Source organism: Ambystoma mexicanum, chromosome 12 (genome assembly GCF_040938575.1).
Source record: "Ambystoma mexicanum isolate Mex_15411 chromosome 12, UKY_AmexF1_1, whole genome shotgun sequence".
Taxonomy (NCBI): Eukaryota; Metazoa; Chordata; class Amphibia; order Caudata; family Ambystomatidae; genus Ambystoma; species Ambystoma mexicanum.
In genome coordinates, this window is record NC_090936.1 from 555,524,962 (window position 1) to 555,547,589 (window position 22,628).

The following is a 22,628-nucleotide window of genomic DNA, read 5'->3' on the forward strand; positions in this document are numbered from 1 at the left end:
ACATTCCAAAACAGCATGGCATTTCCCAAAAAAGAAAAAGAAACACCATCTTCTTCAAAATAAACAACATTACTCGAATCAATATTCTCATTTTCACAAAAATACATACCAGCTCTAAGCATGAAAGCATGCATGCCTCGATTGATTGCACACCTAGCAATGTTTTACTGAGGACAAAAAAAAGAACTATTGTCCCATATTGCCCTAGGTGGTAATCCAGAAAAAATTACTTTCGCATTTGGAAGGATGTTCATTATTCCTTGAACCAACTGTTCCAAATCTGCCAACAAAGTAGGGGCACTCACGTAGCCCAAATGGAAAGCACCATCGTGAAAACTACCAGATGAGGACTATTCATCCTACGCATATCTTCACAAAAGTGGAGAATTGTCTCTACATTGCAATCAGGCACAGCGCTCCACACCACCTCCACTCCTTTAACATCGAAATTGTTTGCCACATGCCTGCATTGAGAATACTGCTGTAAACCATGGACAATCATATCTCTGAGCACCAACACCCTGACTTTCTCCACCTCTGCCATCTTCAATACACACACTCTCTTTCTACACAAATCCACAATGTCAACATCTGATTGGCTGATTCCTACAGTCCCCTTTCCATTCTGGATTTGCTGAAAACCCCGGATGTGGCACGCCCTACCTGCAGACAGCCGCGATGTCCACGCAGCATGTAACACTTAGCCAGCCCTTCTACCCTTTCCACATCAGTCTCGGTGCCATTCCCTCATTGGATACAGCTAAGCAGTCACACAACCATCCACCAATCACATCCAAGACCTCTACATCTAACTCCATCATCAGAGTTCCACACTTCAAATGTACTGTTGATCATTCTGAGGACAAGTCTCATATCATTGGAAAGCACCTACTACAAAAACTACTGTACAAGTCTCGAAGATTTCTACTTACAGCTTCATGCAAATCCACATGCATAATTGCAAACTATAGGTATGCACGTTTTATTCAGAGTACATGTACAACTCTTATGAATCCATATAAACAGAGTAATGCCACTAAACCTGCATGGCCTATACATACATGCCAACCCTCCCGATTTAGGTGCGAGACTCCCGATTTCTCATTGAAAAATCGCACCATTTTTTACTGTCTCCCGCCTAAATTAATGCTAATCCCAATGCAATCCTACGAGAAAAATAAATGTTCCAGATTGCTGTGCTGAAATTACCATCTCTGGGGCTCCCGATTGTTGGCATGTCTACCTATAAAATGAACTTATTGACATTTTTCCCATCTACTATAATCAACTATCACTTCCAAACCTGTCTGCTATCTACAACACAGCTTTAAAAAACCAAGTGAATTTCATGCACTTAAAATTTTACTCATTTGCAAAGCATGTTGAACTAACATATTGTATATAAAATATAAATGCTGCACATAGTCAAATGAAACGCATGCATACACTATGTTCAGATATCAAAAAGAATACTATCACAAAAACATAAACATCAACGTCTACATTAACAGCTATAAACACACAAAATTACTAACTTCTTTCTTTTACAATTGCAGTGAAGACCACCCTCCTGAAAATCAGCAGCATCTAAACTACAAACAACATATCCGAAGAAACCTGCTCATTCCACAAAAAAGTGTAAGTACAATACTACCTTAATATTCTTACTCTTCCTCAAAGACACTGTGTGGTTCATTCATGTAATTTGTGCACCAAAAAAACAGCAATTTCTGAACCATTCTGCCCACAAATCCCAATTTATTAATCAGGGATTTGTAGGCAGAATGGCACACAAATCCCCGTTTTTCGGTGTACAAATGACATAACTCAGCCCCTAGAATGTTAGTATTGCAGAACAAAGAACTGTTTTAATTATACACCATTAAATTTAGTATTAGTGCTTCTCCTCACCACTAGCTTACTTTCTACTGTCATCTGAACCCCAGTATAGTAATACACAAATACAAGAATAGCCTTCCCAACTCATTGTAACTGCCCAATGCACAATCACACGCCACCACATACATCTTTCCCATCATACTCACACACTCATGCACACAGCACACATACATTGTACATTGCAAAACGGCCCAACCCATACCTTATTTTTTTTCAACAGACCCCAAAGAATGCCTACCAAAAAGCAAGTCCGTAGAAAGCAATGCAGAAAAAGAGCAAATGAAAATAAAAGCATCCAAAATAAGCATCCATCTCTACCAGAGTTTGTACAAAACGTTCAAACAAAACAGCTAATACAGTCATTTAGCGAAAACAAAACAAGCTTCTAGTACAGAAACTTTGCCTCCTCTATCAAAATGTAAAACTAAACAAAAAATGCTTAACAAGAATTCGACTACCACTACTGCTAAAACTGCTCCTATAAATCTTGATATACTAGCAAGTAACCATACCAAAAAAAGTGTTTTAGCAAAAATGTTCCGCCACAGAGTCCTTCAGAATCTTATAAAAACAGGAGAGAAATCATGCACAACCCTTAAAACCTACCTTAAAAAATGTTACCTAGAAGCTCTCGTAGACAGTGCAATCCTTCTCAAAAGGAAGTTATTTATTTTAGTTTTAAACAGGATGAAACCACTAACAAAACTAACTACTAAACTACAAAAAAAACTTCTCAATAAACGGAATGTCAACAAAAATAACTTCTTAAATATCTGTGGAGGTGAATGGAGTCACACCACGACCACAGAACCATATTTTAATGAAGAGCATACAAACAAAACCAAACAAACCCAATTGCCATCCATAGCAGTGGATGAGGTTATGAAAAAATGAATAATACCATAATGGAACAAGAAATACTGCTTACAAAAATATCCGCAGAAAACTCAGAATTACCTCTCCATTCGACTGAACCAGAACATCCAGTATACAAATGGCCATGCACGTCAATGTGTAACATTCCCAAAAAATCTTTCAAATCTTAACGCCATTTCCTCAATCAGTATGTGAAAGGTAAAGACAAAATCAAAATAAAAGTGCTGCAAAATATGCATACCTGTCCAGTGCGCAAATACAGAGGACTACAAGGACATTCATTAGCCTACATTTCAGGACCTATTTGCAAAAGCACCTTCCATTATATCAAAATGAAATCAACAAATCATTCAACTATAAGAAATCTAGTCTATAAACTCTGCTTTGCTAAAAGTCCTGCTTTAGAACTAGCCAATTTAAATAAGACTCTTCTACATGGTACACCCAAAGACCTACAAGAAGAAATCGACCATATCCAGAGAAATTATTTTGGAAGTGAAAGCCACTTAAAAAATGCCATAGCTTTACAACAGACTAGCAACAATTCTGCACATGGCAACCTTCTACTACACACATAGAAAAAAGAAATACTAAAATGTAAAAGTACATCTGCTGAAGTACCAAACCATGTGTGTGTGTGTGTTACCGCAGAACTTTTTACAAAAGTAACACAAAACTATAGACGTAACATACAAAATAGAAGACAATGAAGATTCCAAATGGTTTGAATTAGCTCTCTACCTTGTAGCAGAAAACAAATACCAAATAATTGACCCCTTGATACTTTGCAGTTACTGCACTACAAAACTTGACAACAACCAAACTCGTTCACGTGCTATCACAAATAACTTGGAATTATTCCCACTAACAAAACCCCTCCAACAACACAATTTATATGAGAGCATCACAACTCGTGGATTTACATAAAGTTAGACAAGTCGTGCAATATCTAAAAAACAACAATGAATACAACAAAGCAATTAATATTGAATACAACCTGAGAGAAACCATTGAACAAATTCAAGAGTCACCAGAAACTGTTAAATTTCAACTTCTAAATCCTGCTACAGAATCCAATATTTTAGACCATTATACAATTCACCCTTTACAAGCTAAAGACACTATAGATGATGCACTGGAAACGTACCAAATGCGACAAGCCAAAGGATCTCCAATCAGCATATGGGAAAAAAGTATAGAAGCACGGGCCTTTCCTCTACTCTTTACTACTGCAAAAGGAGGAAGGTACGATGATAGACCCAAACAGATAACAACATCAGAATATCACTCTTTACGAATGTATTTGGACAACCCCAGATTCAGACAAAATGTGGAATACAAATTCCACCTTCTCTTTGAAAGTGAACCAGCAACTCTATGCTACAGAGTTGCACACACATTAAAATCAGGTACCCATTTTCAAAATATGTCAGCTACGCAATTATTACAAAAAGTGCAAGAAAAAGATGAGGTTTTACAGTCAAGTATTACAAATCTTTTAGCAAACATGCGTGGTACAAATGAATACTGGTTCCGACGTCATTGAGATGTACGCTGCATGATAAGAAACCTTGGCCCACCCACCCATTAATTTGTGCAGAATATGCATGGGAAGATTTACATGATTTCCTACGCATAGCAAACAAAAACATAACAAATATAGATATAAAAACACCAGGAGAACTCTGCTCTCTAGATCCTGTAAATGTATCAAGCTATTTCCATCATTGCTTCATTGCTATGCAACACTTTATTTGTAATAAGACTGTTCCTCTCCTCGTAGAGGTTCAACACTTCTTTTGTAGAAAGGAATACCAAACAGGAGTACCACTTTGGAAACCATGTGTCTGTACCACATAGCCCAAAACTTCACATACAAAAATAATGTTAAATCAGATGAAAAGAAAGGTAGATACAGAGTTGTAAATTGTGAAGGCAGCTTAGTGAAACTTACCAAACACAGCCTAATTAATCATATGATTAAGACTGCAAAACAACTATACAAATCCCTCGAACGCAAATGGCGGAAAGATGAAACCACACTGAGCAGATCCACCCTAGCCCAGCACCATCGCCACTACAAAGCCGAAATCCGGAAAGCAAAAAAAGACCATTACAACCCTCGAATCCTCAACTGTGAAAACCCCAGCAAAGAACTCCACAAAACCATCTCTGAATTCACCAAACCATCATGTACCACCACCCAATCAACCCCTTCTCAATCACTCTGTGACACACTCTCTCTCCACTTCTACAGCACTGCTCTCGAAAGAACAAACTCCCTAATAAAAAAACTGGCTTCTTGCACCCACCGCACAATCCACCCACCCTACCGAGTAACAAACCGCCTGCAACTGCAACCCACCCGACTTTCGACTCATTCACACCAATATCAACTGACCAATTTACCAAACTTCTCTCCGCCCGGAAACCATCCATCTCCCTGCTGGACCCCTGCCCAGCCTCAACCCTCAAAGAAATATTCGCATCTACCTGCACAGGAGAATACACGAGAACCATCAAAACGAGTCCCTCTTCCTCTGGAATCTTTCCCGACGCATTCAAAACTGCTCATGTTAAGCCCCTGCTAAAAAAAACGTGCCTCGAACCACTCGACCCCAAAAACTACCACCCCGTCTCAAACACCAGGTTCCTTGCTAAACTCATCGATCGAACCGCTTACTGCCAACTAAATGTCTTTGTCAAAGCCAACAATCTCCTGGACCCTGCTCATTCAGGTTTCAGACCCTGACACGGAACCAAAACTACCCTGACCTCTGTAGGAGGTTTTGTCTTATTGGGGTAAATTCAGGATTTGGTGGTATTTTCTTACTGTAATAATTTGGTGGTAAATTGGTGGTAAACTGCCCTTACATTTAGAGATAGTTTAGTATTACTCTATTTTGGTGATAATATAATATTAGCTTGTGTTGGTGGTAATTTTAGTGGTATCTTACTTTGTGGTATTTTCAGAATTACCTTATTTTTGTGGTATAGTAGTGAGCATATTTTTTATACTACAACTGTTAGGGACAATTCTAATTTATGGCTAATTTCCCTCACCTAGTGAGTCCCCAAGCAGCCTTGCTGGACTTCTGGAGTTTATTTTTTTCCACTTGGTAAGTGTGTGAGCTTTTCCCCCACTCTTACCTGTGTTTTGGCAAGTATATTTCTCTGTTTTTTGTGATTGTGGACTATGGAGTACATCACTTCAGTAGCCCCCTTCTTTTGTGTGTCACACAGCACCTTCAGTGCAGTGACACAGGGTTGTCTTTGAGACTTCCCCCAACTCCATTTCTGAGGCTGACTAAAGTCCCCCAGAAAAGGATAAAGTTACTATTAACTTTACCTAGTCAATCTACCACAGATCCAGTACACCCCATCTTCCATGCAGTACTGGAAAGGGTTAATTTCTATCCCTTTTTATCTGTACCTCCTAGAGCATTGTTTCGCTCTTTTAACATTCAGACTTGGCTGGTGGCAGTGGTATCTACCCTAACTTTTCTACCGCGATTATATTAGATAAACATGGTATTTTTCTTGGCTATTATATTAGCCTTGAACATAAACCTGCTTGGCCAAATTGTCTTTCTCTTGTCTCTGGTTGGGTTTATTTGCCATTTCTTTTTGTTAAAGTCCTTTTTGTGTTTCACTTTGCGTGGCAAACTGGGTTTGCCTTCTTTGTTCACTGTCTTTTGGCTGGCTTCTGCTCAGAAGCCCTCCAACAGGCGCCTGGGTGTCTAGGTGGGCTGAATGTGAGGGAGGGGTGTAGTCACCCCCTGCACAGGGTATCCTAGGAAACCCAAGTCACACTTTGCCATGATTGGCTGAGGTGGTTGTCCAGGCTGGACAACCCCCCTGCTGGGTGATTGACAGCCGGGCTGTGTGAATGGGGGTTTTGCGGATAAAAGGCAGGTCTCTTGGGCTAGAAGTCAGAGGCACCACTGGAACTACAAGGAACCAAAGAGAAGCAGAGAGAATGACGACTGCTGCAACTACCCCGTCCCGTTGAAGCCCTGCTGCTGTCCTGAGCTATCTACCCTTCAATGACTAGAGAAGATCCGGTCCGGAGTCTTCTTCCCTTGAGCCTGGTGGGGATAACCAGCTCATCTTCCACAGCCAGAGCATCCTCTTCCTTTGTCGAAATCGCTGCACGCTGCTGTAGTGGTCCGGATAGCCATCTGAAGAGCCTCTCCTGTTTTTAAGGAGCGCACCTTTTATTCCTTGGCGCTGCTGCCGGCCTCATCCCTGTGTGGTGCAGACCCCCTTCAGACATCCTCCTTCACAATGAAGCTCCAGGAATCGTGGGTCTGCGGGAAACCAACAGGAACAACTGCCAGGGCACTAGCTGCACCATTGGAATAAGGTACTGGGTTCTGCTTGAGGAAACTGGGTGAACCCCTTTTCTTCATCTCCAAGGCTTGCCCTTGTCTTCCCTCCTTCTTATAACTTTTGCTTCCAAACATTGACAATATCGAAGTACTCTTGGCTACGTTGAATCATGAACTGTCTGACTGTGTGATCTTCGGCAACAGGAGTCCGGTGTCACTTAACCCTGGCTCCTGCCCTTTGACTCTTGAACTCCTGTCTCTGAGTGTTTCTCAATTCTGTCTGCCTAACCAAAATATTGCCTACCACGGCCTACCACCCTCATTGTTGCCTGTTATTTTTGCCTCCAACTCCCTCTGGGTATCTCAGGTGCTAAGTGTGTTTTTGCCCCGGTAGCATTTGCTGTCACGGATACGCGTTGATTTAGTAGACCAAACTTTCAAAAAGTGATCGCAATCGTATTCACGGTAACGTGTTTTGTTCGTAACACCGGTCCATTCAAACACAGGGTACTTACCTTGAGATTTACTGTACAAAGTGAATTGGTTAGTTGTAGTATATTTTACGTGTGGTTTGTGTTTAAGTTTAATAGAAGTGTTGTGTTTATAACAAATGGTTTAAAAATAAATGTACTTATATCTTTCTACCTGAAACCTTGAGTCAGTGTTTGCTTGAGTCACAGTAATTGTGGTCCGTTTATGTAATCTCTGCTACTGCTCATATACTCTTGAGATTGCCACCTGTAGTCTTAATTGTGTGTAGTGGTCCCTAAGAGCACTGCACAGGATTCTGCCTAACAACAACACCATCATAAAACAAACCTTTCCTCTCTATTAAAATGTCTTTTGGTCACCTGTAGAGAACCCTCAAACCTATAACACTTCAGAGAACCCAATGAGTTTATTCAGAACACCACCTATGGTTTGTGGCTGGTATTACTGGCTTATGTACATCCAGTAATGTATGTCTCATCTGACACTGCCTTCTTTTCAGCATACAAAGACGGAATCACTCACAACACTTAAACACCTTCCTACCTTGCAGGTATCTATTCACTTTTCCTTGCTTGCTATTTTAGCTACAGTGGTAAATTAGCAAATCCTTTACGGCTCTGCTATAAACATCAAACCCTTGTGATTCCCCTGTATAGAAAAGATTCACACATTAAACTGATGGGAAGGATGAAATGGGTCTACGGAATGGATGGAGTAGACTATGTGGACGATGGTGGAGTGGATGGAATGTTGGAAGAACTCATAGATTAAATGGATGAAACAGACAAAATGGAGGAACAGATGAAGTGGAATGAACAGACAGAGTAAATAAAATGGATAGAATAGATGGTACAGATGGAGTGCTCAATTTCAAACGCCTTCCTGATAACCAGATGGATGCAACAGACGAAATGGATGAACCGATGAAGTAGTATGAATGGACGGAGTGAATGAAACGGATAGAATAGATGGTACAGATGGAGTGCTTGATTTCAAGTGCCTTACTGATAACCACCATATTACACTACCACGCTTACTCTCTCCTGTACACCAACACTCAACTAGAACACAGCAATACTATCACACATTCGGTATAGCTGTTCTCATACTATTATCCGCCACATTTTCCTCATCATCCTAAATAAACACAGCTAGCTGAGCACACACCGCTAGCTCAAACATCTCCTCAGGCCTAACGCAGCCACAAATCATTCTGGGTGTCATCCCGCTAGAATGAACACATATACCTGACCTCCCAACCACCATACCTACCGTTAAGAAGCAGCTATCATGCAACTGCCACACAGGCTGCACACATGCCCGGTGCACTCACACACCTTATGACTCTTTCTCTCTCTACTGACTTGAACTACGCTTCCCGAGGGCGTTCAACCTACCAGCGCTTTGAGATCATACCAATGATACGTAAGGCACTATATAAATGCAAAGTAACATAACATATCAAATTGTCATTAAAAACTCCTCAACATATAGAACTGTATTACATGTCCCTGCTACAACTTTTTAAACCATGGAGAAAAGAAGAAGAGTTTCACCAAAACAAATTAGACTATTACAAACTTTGCACAGAAGCTCCAATGGAACTACGCAGAGTTTTCAAACAAATGAAAATGCTGCTAATAGATGAGCTGAGCATGGTCTCCAACCTAGTATTGGCTTTGATTCACCTCAGATTACAAGAGGTCCTCAAAACAGGCTGTGAAGAGCTCTTTGGAGGAAAACACATTATTGTTTTCGGAGATATTCTTCAACTGACACCAGTGAAAGGTGAATCTATTGCCTAATGTGCCCTAAAACTCTTGGCAGCATGGGAAATGTCAACCTTTGGCACCATTTCCAATACAGAGAATTAACAGAAAACATGCGCCAGTCTGCAGCCCTCACATACGCCAACATTTTAAAAAGTATTAGAGTTGGTGTACTATCTCAAGAAGCACAATCAATATTAAAATCCAGGCACATCCATGCACTATATGGCCATAACTCATGTGCTACTGATGTCATGGAACAATTAGCACACAAAAATGTCAACTCTTGCAAGCTGTTCAAAATTCAATGAGACATTGTTGAAATGCAACCAATAATTGAACTTTGCTCCACAGATAAACTGGACGTACATGGTATGACACTACCCATGTGTCAACAAGCCACAACAAGACTAAATACATTAGAAAACTCTATCTCCAACACAGCTGGTTTGGAGAAAATATTAAAATCATCTTTAAACTGTAGAGTAATGCTTAAACGTAACCTTGACGTGGAGCAAGGACTAGTTAATGGAGCACTTGGTACAGTTGTTGGCTTTCAAACATATCCACGTGACAACAACATTCAATTTGTCAATATTCTCTTTGACAAACTATCAGAAGTTAAAAGGATAGGACTCTCAACAGCCCGCTTCCTTCTATTCAAAGACATGTATGTACGCAGAGAACAATTTTCACTAACTTTAGCATACGCAGTTACCATTCACAAATCACAAGGTCTTACCCTAGATAAAGCATTGATAGATATTGGTAGCACAGTATTTAAATAAGGCATGAACTATGTAGCACTATCATGCTTAAGTACACTTGACGGGCTATTTCTAATCAACTTTGATGCAAGTAAAGTAAATGCTGATATTCCTTGCATTTTAGAATACAATAGACTGCGTTCACTCTACACCCCCATCTAAAAACCTATCCTGTTCCACAAAAAGCAAAACGTTGTAAAAGAAAACTACTTCAAACTGAAACGATACAGGATCTCACTGCAATTCCTCCAAAGGAAAAAAAAGAAAATAATACTTCATCAAGTACCACAACCAAAGAATAATCTACTGGTCAAAGAAACTCAACTACTTCTTCAAAGAAGCAACGTACACTCCGAACAAGTGACGTCGACACAGATCTGTCAGGTCCATTCAAATTTTCAAATACAACTGGTGTAAATTGCTATGCAAATGTAGATGCAGATAGTGCAAGTGCATAGAGCAAATAAGGCAAAGAGGGCAAGGAAAAGAAGGAGAACAAAACAAGCAGTAAGATTACTATGCCTGATGACAATTGATGTAGTGCAAGAGGTAAACAAGAGGAGGGGTGGGAGGAGGGATGGGGGGATAAGAGAGAGGAGAAAGGGAATAACAAGACACGATACTGTGCAAATTAGTCAGCGACAAATTAATAGAGCAGGGGAGGGGGGAGGAAGGAGAAGACAAGGAGGGGAGGAGGGGAGACAGACAAGCTGCTATCAAATGTCACGGGCACAAATGATAAGAGTAAGTGCTAAGTGGGGGGAAGTAAGAGAGGAGCGAGAAAGATAGTGGGGTGAGGTGTAGGAAGGTGGCAAAAGAAAAGAGATTAGTGGAGGGGGTAAGGGGCAGAAAGGCAGTTTGGGGGGGCAAGAGGGCACACACTCAAGGAGGGCAAGGGGCAAACAGACACTTGTGGGAGGGTAAGGGGCAAACAGACACTCACGGGGGGCAAGGGGGCACACAGACACTCATGGGGGGCAAGGGGGCAAACAGACACTCACAGGGGGGTTAAGGGGGCACACAGACACTCACGAGGGGGCAAGGGGGCACACAGACACTCACGGGGGGCAACGTTTACTTACTCAGTACAGACCAATTGTGTTTGCAAATGTTAGTCCTTCATAGAAATGCAACCAACAATGCAGAAAACACTTACAGTATTCATGGACTAAGACAAGAATTGGACTACTATGCTGGAATGGTCGAATTCACTATTAACTCACAAGAATATCCACAAGAATGTCTAATGTACTTACTACAAGTACTGGAAAACAAAAACATACCTATAAATGAAATCTTCCAGATTTCATACATGTGGAAACATACATGCACTCTCTGCAGCCATGTGGCACAGGAACAGGGCCCTAATGAATGCTTTGTGTATGTATCCATACCTAACTGTGAATCCATTTCATTTCAGCAACTTGTACAAAATGCAAACCATGGCAGATTATGTATTTCTGAATTAAACTCTGAATTTCATTGCAAAGTTTGGTGAGGTTTGGTAAAGGGGGGGAAAAGTAACATAGGGGGCCCCAAAATTTCTTTTTTTCCTATAGACATAATGGGAAAAAAATTCTGTTGCGCCTACAACCCAAACCGCTGGACGGATATTCACCAAATTTGCAGCAGGAGCGGCGGGTTGGTCCCGAAAGCATGCTTTTGTTAATGTGGTGTAAATCCTTACAGTTTTTTTAAATGAGCAAAATGTAAGGCAACAAAATTAGTGACATCTATGTCCGCTCTGTGGACTGACTTCCCTGTTCGGTCTGTGGACTGGCCTCTGATTGTACTGAAAATTTGCAGAATTTTGCATGGTCCGCAGACATCGGGACGCAGCCACTGATTGGGTGGTGAGAAAACGTGAAATGCGTCATTTTCCTGAAACGCCCGACATATTGGAATTGCAGACTTTTTGGGGTCCGCGGTCAGCGGAGTGAAAACATTGAAAAAAACAGCATTGCACTTGTCAAACTCAACAAACAATCTCTGGGGATCTGGCGGGGGTGAGGATTGAATTGGATATGGCCATAAGAAGCCAAAAAACGGGTTGTTTCACCCGCAAAAAGTCAGTGAACACTCCAGATGTCCTAAGGGGCAGTCCTGTGGTGTTCGCGAACACTTCAGATGTCTTAGGACATCTGTACCTATTTCTGCATTACAGGGTTGGGGAAAAGCAGTTTTTGGATAGCTTATAATTTTTTCGCCACTCAATGAAACTGCATGTAATTTTGCAATTTTATTAACTAATCCTGAACGATTTTGCAAGGTTTTTTGGGATTCTGTCAAGAGGGGGCAAAATTAGAGGGGGGTCCCAAAATATTGTAAAGGCATATAAATGTGGTGTCATTTGATGAATCTACACAACATTTGGCAAAACGATTTTGGATCTAGATATAAATGGTTTTCTAAAGTTTGGTGGGATTTTCTCAAGAGGGGCGAAATTAGAGGGGGTCTCAACATTTTTAGATGGCTTATAACTTTGTTGCTATTTGACGAATGTGAACAAAAGTTTTGAAAAAGATTAAAAACCCAACCTTCAATGTTTTTGTAAAGACTGAATGGATTTTGTCGTTATATGACTATTGTATGTACATACATTTTGACACTTTTAAAAAAATAAAGCAAACTCGTGAGGAGCATTGGCAAGGACATTAAAGCATGGTTTTGCAAATGTGCCTGTGTTTTATTTTTTGACAAGTGTAATAATGTAGGTACAAAAAATAGTCATATACCTTTGGTACTGAGGTATAGCCTATGGCCGTGGGCAGTGGCCAGATTGTCTGGGTCATGACGCAGACAATCTGGCTAATCGCCATGACCACTAGGGATGAACAATGGCCCACTCTACCTGGGACCGGCTATGTGGTAAAGTTATTCGAAGGTAGGATAGGTTTGAAAGGGAAAAAAAGTGCTTGTGGTGATATGTTCATAGGGTTTTGCAGGTTGCCATGGCAAGGGAAGAGGGGCTGTGTACGGAGCCCCACATTCTCTTTCCATGTTGGCTGTCTTGGAAAAGGATCTTTGATGTCATCTTTGATGTCCTGGGTGCTAGTGTTAGCAGTGCACGATGGCGGCGCGAGTTATGGTTGCTTAGCTTACCATAACTGGCAAATTTCTGGGGTTTTACCTGTAACTATAACTTCTCTGTAACAATGTTTTTCCAGTGAATTTCATAGGTTTTGATTAGTGCAACTTAACCATAACATCCCCTTAACTAAGTTTTTTATTGAATTTCATAGGTTTTTATTAGTGCAACTTAACCATAACGTCACTTTAACAAAGTTTTTTCATTGATATATATATATATATATGTATATTTCAGTCTCTCCTACATTCTCTTTCTTTCTCTGTGAATCACTCTAGCACACTCTCTGTCTCTTCCTCTTTCTATCGGGTCGAGGGTTGCATTGTCAGGTGCGTGTTCATTAAAGCTACCCAAGCCGATCCTGACAGCTGCATGATCTGAAGAATAAACCAGGTGTCTCAATGGTGAGAACTGTGTATTGCACTCTTTTGAAATACTCCTATGAGAAAGAGGAAGGAAAAAATAACACCTCGAGGGATCCAGTCCACTTTACGTATAGTCAAAGCGAATCATATAAATGTCCACAGAATTTGATATTTTAAAATATATCTATAATAAAAGGGTTGTATGCTTGAATACCTAAGTACATAATGCGCTCTTCCACATTACTTAACCTCTAACATTAAGATATTTCTAGCATTGAACCTTATATATTGATTCAGACATATTTAGGATTTGGATGTGAGGATAGAATGGTTTTCACGTCACTCATTTGTTTATGTCCCAAGGTCTGATGTCTCTTTCCCCTGTGAAAGGTGAATGCGTATGTGCCCATTCTCTGTCACCAATGCACCACCTACGAGAATTAAACATAGGATGCTTTTAGGCATCACATCAGTCAGGCTGTCAGTGAATCTTTATTTCGAAGGTTAGAAACCATCATAAAAGGTATCACATTACACAAGACCTGCCAAGCGTAAATCCCATTGTTTAATTGTCATACTGTACCCAATGAAGGTATTCTTCCTATGTTGAAATCACTCCACCCCACCTGCATTCTTTAGGATGCCCACCATCTCATGGCAACTAAGGAGCATGCAAAGACTATTTTACCTTCCATCGTCATGTTTATTAAGTACTCTTTACTCTTTACAATCTGGTAATGTCTCTGCCTCTCTTTTAAACAATGAGTGATTACACCATTGCTAAAAAAAAAAAAAAAACAGTCCCTTTATTTCATCACTCTGAACAACTGTCAATCTATTGCCAGGCTATTGTTGCAATCAAAAGTCATAGAAAAGGTTGCAATGTCACATCTACAAACCTCTATAGAGAATCAAGGAATTCTCAATATCTTCCATGGCGGCATCTATCTTATCCACGGAACAGAACCTAACCAGGTCTCTGGCCCTCATTACATGGTGGGCGCAAAGGGATACCGGGCACCGGTTATGACACCGGTGCCGGTAATCCCCTTGTGCCCTACTACGAGGTCCCTTTGCGGGTCCCGTTAAGGCCGCCTGGTTTTACCAGGCGGCCTTAGCGGGAGCCGCAAAGGGACCAGGGAGCAAAGAACAGTATTGCAAATTGCGGTACCATCATTTGCACCTTCCCCATTCCCATTGAGCCCTATGGGGGCTCAAATGGGAATGGGGAATGGCTCTGGTGAATGGGTAATTACCGGTCCTGCCGACCTCGGACTGGACTGGTAATTACTCCCTTCAACAGGCCAGAGTCGGACTGATTTTGGAGGCAAGCGTGGTGCTAATAGCACCATGGCTACCTCCAAACTCGGAATGAGGTGTGGGATGACATTTTATTGAATGTTAACTAGGGGCATCTTTGCTTGCTTGACCTCTCCGGGGCAATCGACACAGTTGAAGATGAAACTTTTGTATCCCACTTGAATTCATTAGGACTGGTCTTTGGGCAGTCTGTCATCTGCTTTTTAAGAAAACCAGGTTGTGAGGGTTACATTCGGACCTTTCCTCTCTGCCTGTGTTGACATTCATTGTGGAGTATTTAGGGATCCTGGCTCTTTCCCCTCTTCTTTAATATACATAGCTGTCCTCTGATGGATATCAGTACTAAACATGATCTCCAGTGCTTCTGATACATAGTTTATAGTTGGCAAGTGAACCCACCGAAACATCGGATTTTTGGGTGACACTAGGATGTAAATGCTCCAGAATATGTTAGCGTTGAATGCATCAAAGACATGTTTTAGGCCTGTCACCTACTTGCAAAATACTCAGACTTGCTTGCCACATACAGTATTCAGACTCCAAACTGCCTCTCTTAACAAGGTATAAAACCTTGGACTCATTTACCAGGCAGATCTAAGGTTGTCAAAGCATACCCTTTCTTCCTAAGAAACAAAATGCAACAATTGTAAGAGTGTTAGCTAACCTGAAGCTATTTTCTGCCAATAGTATTTGCACTGAGCTTCCTAATTATAAGATTTAGCAACCCAAAATCATTCAAAATGTTGGAGTGCCTTTGATATTTGGGTTAGCGAAAAGAAATGCAGTTTCTGCTCTTAGACATCACCTGTACTGGCTCCCAGTACAATGCAATGTGTCCCTTAAGTTAATATGCTTGGTCTTCAAATGCATATATGGCTTGGCCCCTCCATATCTAGAGAACAAGTTGGTTGATTAGCAACTATTAGAAGTTTCCGTTCTGGGGAAACACCTATTTCTGAATGTCTCTCAATTGCCCTATAGAATCCAAGCGATCAAAGATGCTCTGTCTTTGCACCACATGTTTTGCTCTTCCTTTTCAAATCAATTGTAGCCATCATTTAATCTCATTTTGAAAGGCACTTAAGACCTACCCATTTATTAACCCTGCTCTGTTTTTAATTTTCTTGGATAGAAACCCCATCTTCAATGAGGTGGTTTTGGGGTGACTGAAATTCTGTGGTAAACTCATTTTGTAGCATTTTAGCCATGAACTGTAGCTTGAAGATACATCTGCATGTTGTAGCAGTGGAAGGGCTGAAGATGCCTTGAGTGGAGTCAATAGCTGTTGTGATTGGAGTTTCAGGCATGAAGCCGTCCATTCAGAATGTATTTGGGAATATAGCATTTAGGGGCATCTCTGGTTAAGTGCTATGCATGAAGAATTCTGCCTTGGAAATAATAATGTTTTACGGGAAGTGACTTGTTATTAGATGTGGGAGTGTTAGTGGATTAAATGCGCCCAATAGGGAAAGAGCTCAAGTGACCATACATTCCTTCAGATCTTGAAAAAGGTGCTGGGTGGTGCTGAGCTCTGAGGTGTGCTATCGTTTTGTCAAAGACTGCCTGCGAGTCTTTGTAAGAGAGAGATATGTTTAGTTGGTTTGAAGGGATACATTTTTTGAGATTTTAATAAGTGTCAGAAGCGTCTTAGATAACGTATGCATCTGAGATATTGATTCTTGTAGTTGTTTTGGCTGTGGAGAGCACATAGATTTTGTATTGGTCTGTCTTTTCATGGGTTTCCTCTCTAGAAATAAACTGGCCACTTTATTGTTTCAGTCCTTTCTTGCTGCAGTGACATAAAAGGGCAACAGAAAGGTTGTTGCAGAAGTGCCCCAGCTTGTTGAAAGTCATGTGATAAACACACATTTGAAATACTTTTTTTTGGTTTTTCATAAGGTTTCATAACATGAGTTAGGTTTCTAAGCGTGGATCCGGTATTCGAACCTCTGTTGGTCTGTGTGGTTTTGTTTCCAACACCAGCATTTTGCCCCTCTGCTATCCTCCATTGGGGTCAGGGGTGATGCTAATCATTTTTTCGTTTTGTTTTATTTTTGTCTGGGATGTAGAGGTGAGTTGTTTCAACATTTGAGTAGCCATTCTAAGATGTCACCAGCTTTGTAGCTTTCGTCCTTAACATGTTTTTGTATGTCTAGTATATTAAGATAGTTCAGTTGAGTTTACCTGGGAGGCCACCTGTGAATTGATCACATATCCTTGCATTTTCAAGTATGAAACATTCATAAAAGGAGTTGTTTGGGCTCTAAGCTTCAATATGTTTGTGCTGAGATTGGCTCGTAGTCATAGCAAGTAGACGATCGGGTGTGCTCCATGGATGAACTGGTGTTTATTTGTTCTGAGAGATTATGGGTTTTGGCAAGAGATCTGGTGTTCAGATCTTTAACCTTTGTAATCCTGTCCAGCTGATTCTGTGGACTGAGAGGTCTCCTACACTTGGGTTAGGAAGCTGAATTCTGAGAAGTAGCTTTCTCGGTATCAGGTAATATTATCCCCATAAATAATGTTGCCATATATATAGTCGGCGGGAAATGGCATAGGCAACATTATTAATGGGGATAATTTATGGGATAAATGGGAGCATCAATTGCAGAGGTGTCCCTCGCTCCCTTAAAAAAATATAGGGTCGCAGGGGTGTCCCCGCAGGTTCCATGGCTTAATATTGCCGCAAAAAAAGGCACCATTCTTGTATGGCGACATTTTTTAGCGCAGATATTAACACATGGAACCGTTTTTTCTAAATTCAGAGGCGTTCTAGCTGTTTTGTTGCATTTTAGGTGTGTGTATACTGAAAAACGAGGAGTTTATTAGCCTGCAATATTTCTCTTGAATGCTTTGGTGAAGTGTCGTTATTCACTTGGAGGTGTTCTGTTTAGTGCAGTAGGAGCTAATGTTTAGTTTGTGGAAGTCTACAAAGCATTGTTTTCAAATAGGTTTGTGTGGCTGGGTGTTCGTCATTGTGTTGAATAGTTGCACGTGGAGAGTTTGGGAAGGTTTAGAGATGATTTGTGAATGGATGGTCTGGAATCGAGGCGTGTATTTGGCTGTGAACGTGGCCGTAATCTATGCTCAAAGACTCACAAGGCCCACTATGCTTCTCGATTTTTTTTTAAACTTGTCTTTGCGACAAAAGGGGAAACATTAATTTGGAATAATACTGCTAATTCCTTAGCGGTAGAAATACAGGTTATCTGAGCTAGCATATCACAAAGCACACGGTATGCAACAGCACTTTTGGTCATGCTGAATTATTATTTTCGGTGTCAATAACACTGCTCTTTTGCCTTACATTTCTTCAGAATCTTTTGAAGTTTCTCTTTTCCCCTTTAATCACTCAGTGTGTACACGTATGATTGTTTCTACTGCTGTCTCCTACCCATTGCAGCACAAGTTTTTTCATTGATATATATATATATATATGTATATTTCAGTCTCTCCTACATTCTCTTTCTTTCTCTGTGAATCACTCTAGCACACTCTCTGTCTCTTCCTCTTTCTATCGGGTCGAGGGTTGCATTGTCAGGTGCGTGTTCATTAAAGCTACCCAAGCCGATCCTGACAGCTGCATGATCTGAAGAATAAACCAGGTGTCTCAATGGTGAGAACTGTGTATTGCACTCTTTTGAAATACTCCTATGAGAAAGAGGAAGGAAAAAATAACACCTCGAGGGATCCAGTCCACTTTACGTATAGTCAAAGCGAATCATATAAATGTCCACAGAATTTGATATTTTAAAATATATCTATAATAAAAGGGTTGTATGCTTGAATACCTAAGTACATAATGCGCTCTTCCACATTACTTAACCTCTAACATTAAGATATTTCTAGCATTGAACCTTATATATTGATTCAGACATATTTAGGATTTGGATGTGAGGATAGAATGGTTTTCACGTCACTCATTTGTTTATGTCCCAAGGTCTGATGTCTCTTTCCCCTGTGAAAGGTGAATGCGTATGTGCCCATTCTCTGTCACCAATGCACCACCTACGAGAATTAAACATAGGATGCTTTTAGGCATCACATCAGTCAGGCTGTCAGTGAATCTTTATTTCGAAGGTTAGAAACCATCATAAAAGGTATCACATTACACAAGACCTGCCAAGCGTAAATCCCATTGTTTAATTGTCATACTGTACCCAATGAAGGTATTCTTCCTATGTTGAAATCACTCCACCCCACCTGCATTCTTTAGGATGCCCACCATCTCATGGCAACTAAGGAGCATGCAAAGACTATTTTACCTTCCATCGTCATGTTTATTAAGTACTCTTTACTCTTTACAATCTGGTAATGTCTCTGCCTCTCTTTTAAACAATGAGTGATTACACCATTGCTAAAAAAAAAAAAAAAACAGTCCCTTTATTTCATCACTCTGAACAACTGTCAATCTATTGCCAGGCTATTGTTGCAATCAAAAGTCATAGAAAAGGTTGCAATGTCACATCTACAAACCTCTATAGAGAATCAAGGAATTCTCAATATCTTCCATGGCGGCATCTATCTTATCCACGGAACAGAACCTAACCAGGTCTCTGGCCCTCATTACATGGTGGGCGCAAAGGGATACCGGGCACCGGTTATGACACCGGTGCCGGTAATCCCCTTGTGCCCTACTACGAGGTCCCTTTGCGGGTCCCGTTAAGGCCGCCTGGTTTTACCAGGCGGCCTTAGCGGGAGCCGCAAAGGGACCAGGGAGCAAAGAACAGTATTGCAAATTGCGGTACCATCATTTGCACCTTCCCCATTCCCATTGAGCCCTATGGGGGCTCAAATGGGAATGGGGAATGGCTCTGGTGAATGGGTAATTACCGGTCCTGCCGACCTCGGACTGGACTGGTAATTACTCCCTTCAACAGGCCAGAGTCGGACTGATTTTGGAGGCAAGCGTGGTGCTAATAGCACCATGGCTACCTCCAAACTCGGAATGAGGTGTGGGATGACATTTTATTGAATGTTAACTAGGGGCATCTTTCCTTGCTTGACCTCTCCGGGGCAATCGACACAGTTGAAGATGAAACTTTTGTATCCCACTTGAATTCATTAGGACTGGTCTTTGGGCAGTCTGTCATCTGCTTTTTAAGAAAACCAGGTTGTGAGGGTTACATTCGGACCTTTCCTCTCTGCCTGTGTTGACATTCATTGTGGAGTATTTAGGGATCCTGGCTCTTTCCCCTCTTCTTTAATATACATAGCTGTCCTCTGATGGATATCAGTACTAAACATGATCTCCAGTGCTTCTGATACATAGTTTATAGTTGGCAAGTGAACCCACCGAAACATCGGATTTTTGGGTGACACTAGGATGTAAATGCTCCAGAATATGTTAGCGTTGAATGCATCAAAGACATGTTTTAGGCCTGTCACCTACTTGCAAAATACTCAGACTTGCTTGCCACATACAGTATTCAGACTCCAAACTGCCTCTCTTAACAAGGTATAAAACCTTGGACTCATTTACCAGGCAGATCTAAGGTTGTCAAAGCATACCCTTTCTTCCTAAGAAACAAAATGCAACAATTGTAAGAGTGTTAGCTAACCTGAAGCTATTTTCTGCCAATAGTATTTGCACTGAGCTTCCTAATTATAAGATTTAGCAACCCAAAATCATTCAAAATGTTGGAGTGCCTTTGATATTTGGGTTAGCGAAAAGAAATGCAGTTTCTGCTCTTAGACATCACCTGTACTGGCTCCCAGTACAATGCAATGTGTCCCTTAAGTTAATATGCTTGGTCTTCAAATGCATATATGGCTTGGCCCCTCCATATCTAGAGAACAAGTTGGTTGATTAGCAACTATTAGAAGTTTCCGTTCTGGGGAAACACCTATTTCTGAATGTCTCTCAATTGCCCTATAGAATCCAAGCGATCAAAGATGCTCTGTCTTTGCACCACATGTTTTGCTCTTCCTTTTCAAATCAATTGTAGCCATCATTTAATCTCATTTTGAAAGGCACTTAAGACCTACCCATTTATTAACCCTGCTCTGTTTTTAATTTTCTTGGATAGAAACCCCATCTTCAATGAGGTGGTTTTGGGGTGACTGAAATTCTGTGGTAAACTCATTTTGTAGCATTTTAGCCATGAACTGTAGCTTGAAGATACATCTGCATGTTGTAGCAGTGGAAGGGCTGAAGATGCCTTGAGTGGAGTCAATAGCTGTTGTGATTGGAGTTTCAGGCATGAAGCCGTCCATTCAGAATGTATTTGGGAATATAGCATTTAGGGGCATCTCTGGTTAAGTGCTATGCATGAAGAATTCTGCCTTGGAAATAATAATGTTTTACGGGAAGTGACTTGTTATTAGATGTGGGAGTGTTAGTGGATTAAATGCGCCCAATAGGGAAAGAGCTCAAGTGACCATACATTCCTTCAGATCTTGAAAAAGGTGCTGGGTGGTGCTGAGCTCTGAGGTGTGCTATCGTTTTGTCAAAGACTGCCTGCGAGTCTTTGTAAGAGAGAGATATGTTTAGTTGGTTTGAAGGGATACATTTTTTGAGATTTTAATAAGTGTCAGAAGCGTCTTAGATAACGTATGCATCTGAGATATTGATTCTTGTAGTTGTTTTGGCTGTGGAGAGCACATAGATTTTGTATTGGTCTGTCTTTTCATGGGTTTCCTCTCTAGAAATAAACTGGCCACTTTATTGTTTCAGTCCTTTCTTGCTGCAGTGACATAAAAGGGCAACAGAAAGGTTGTTGCAGAAGTGCCCCAGCTTGTTGAAAGTCATGTGATAAACACACATTTGAAATACTTTTTTTTGGTTTTTCATAAGGTTTCATAACATGAGTTAGGTTTCTAAGCGTGGATCCGGTATTCGAACCTCTGTTGGTCTGTGTGGTTTTGTTTCCAACACCAGCATTTTGCCCCTCTGCTATCCTCCATTGGGGTCAGGGGTGATGCTAATCATTTTTTCGTTTTGTTTTATTTTTGTCTGGGATGTAGAGGTGAGTTGTTTCAACATTTGAGTAGCCATTCTAAGATGTCACCAGCTTTGTAGCTTTCGTCCTTAACATGTTTTTGTATGTCTAGTATATTAAGATAGTTCAGTTGAGTTTACCTGGGAGGCCACCTGTGAATTGATCACATATCCTTGCATTTTCAAGTATGAAACATTCATAAAAGGAGTTGTTTGGGCTCTAAGCTTCAATATGTTTGTGCTGAGATTGGCTCGTAGTCATAGCAAGTAGACGATCGGGTGTGCTCCATGGATGAACTGGTGTTTATTTGTTCTGAGAGATTATGGGTTTTGGCAAGAGATCTGGTGTTCAGATCTTTAACCTTTGTAATCCTGTCCAGCTGATTCTGTGGACTGAGAGGTCTCCTACACTTGGGTTAGGAAGCTGAATTCTGAGAAGTAGCTTTCTCGGTATCAGGTAATATTATCCCCATAAATAATGTTGCCATATATATAGTCGGCGGGAAATGGCATAGGCAACATTATTAATGGGGATAATTTATGGGATAAATGGGAGCATCAATTGCAGAGGTGTCCCTCGCTCCCTTAAAAAAATATAGGGTCGCAGGGGTGTCCCCGCAGGTTCCATGGCTTAATATTGCCGCAAAAAAAGGCACCATTCTTGTATGGCGACATTTTTTAGCGCAGATATTAACACATGGAACCGTTTTTTCTAAATTCAGAGGCGTTCTAGCTGTTTTGTTGCATTTTAGGTGTGTGTATACTGAAAAACGAGGAGTTT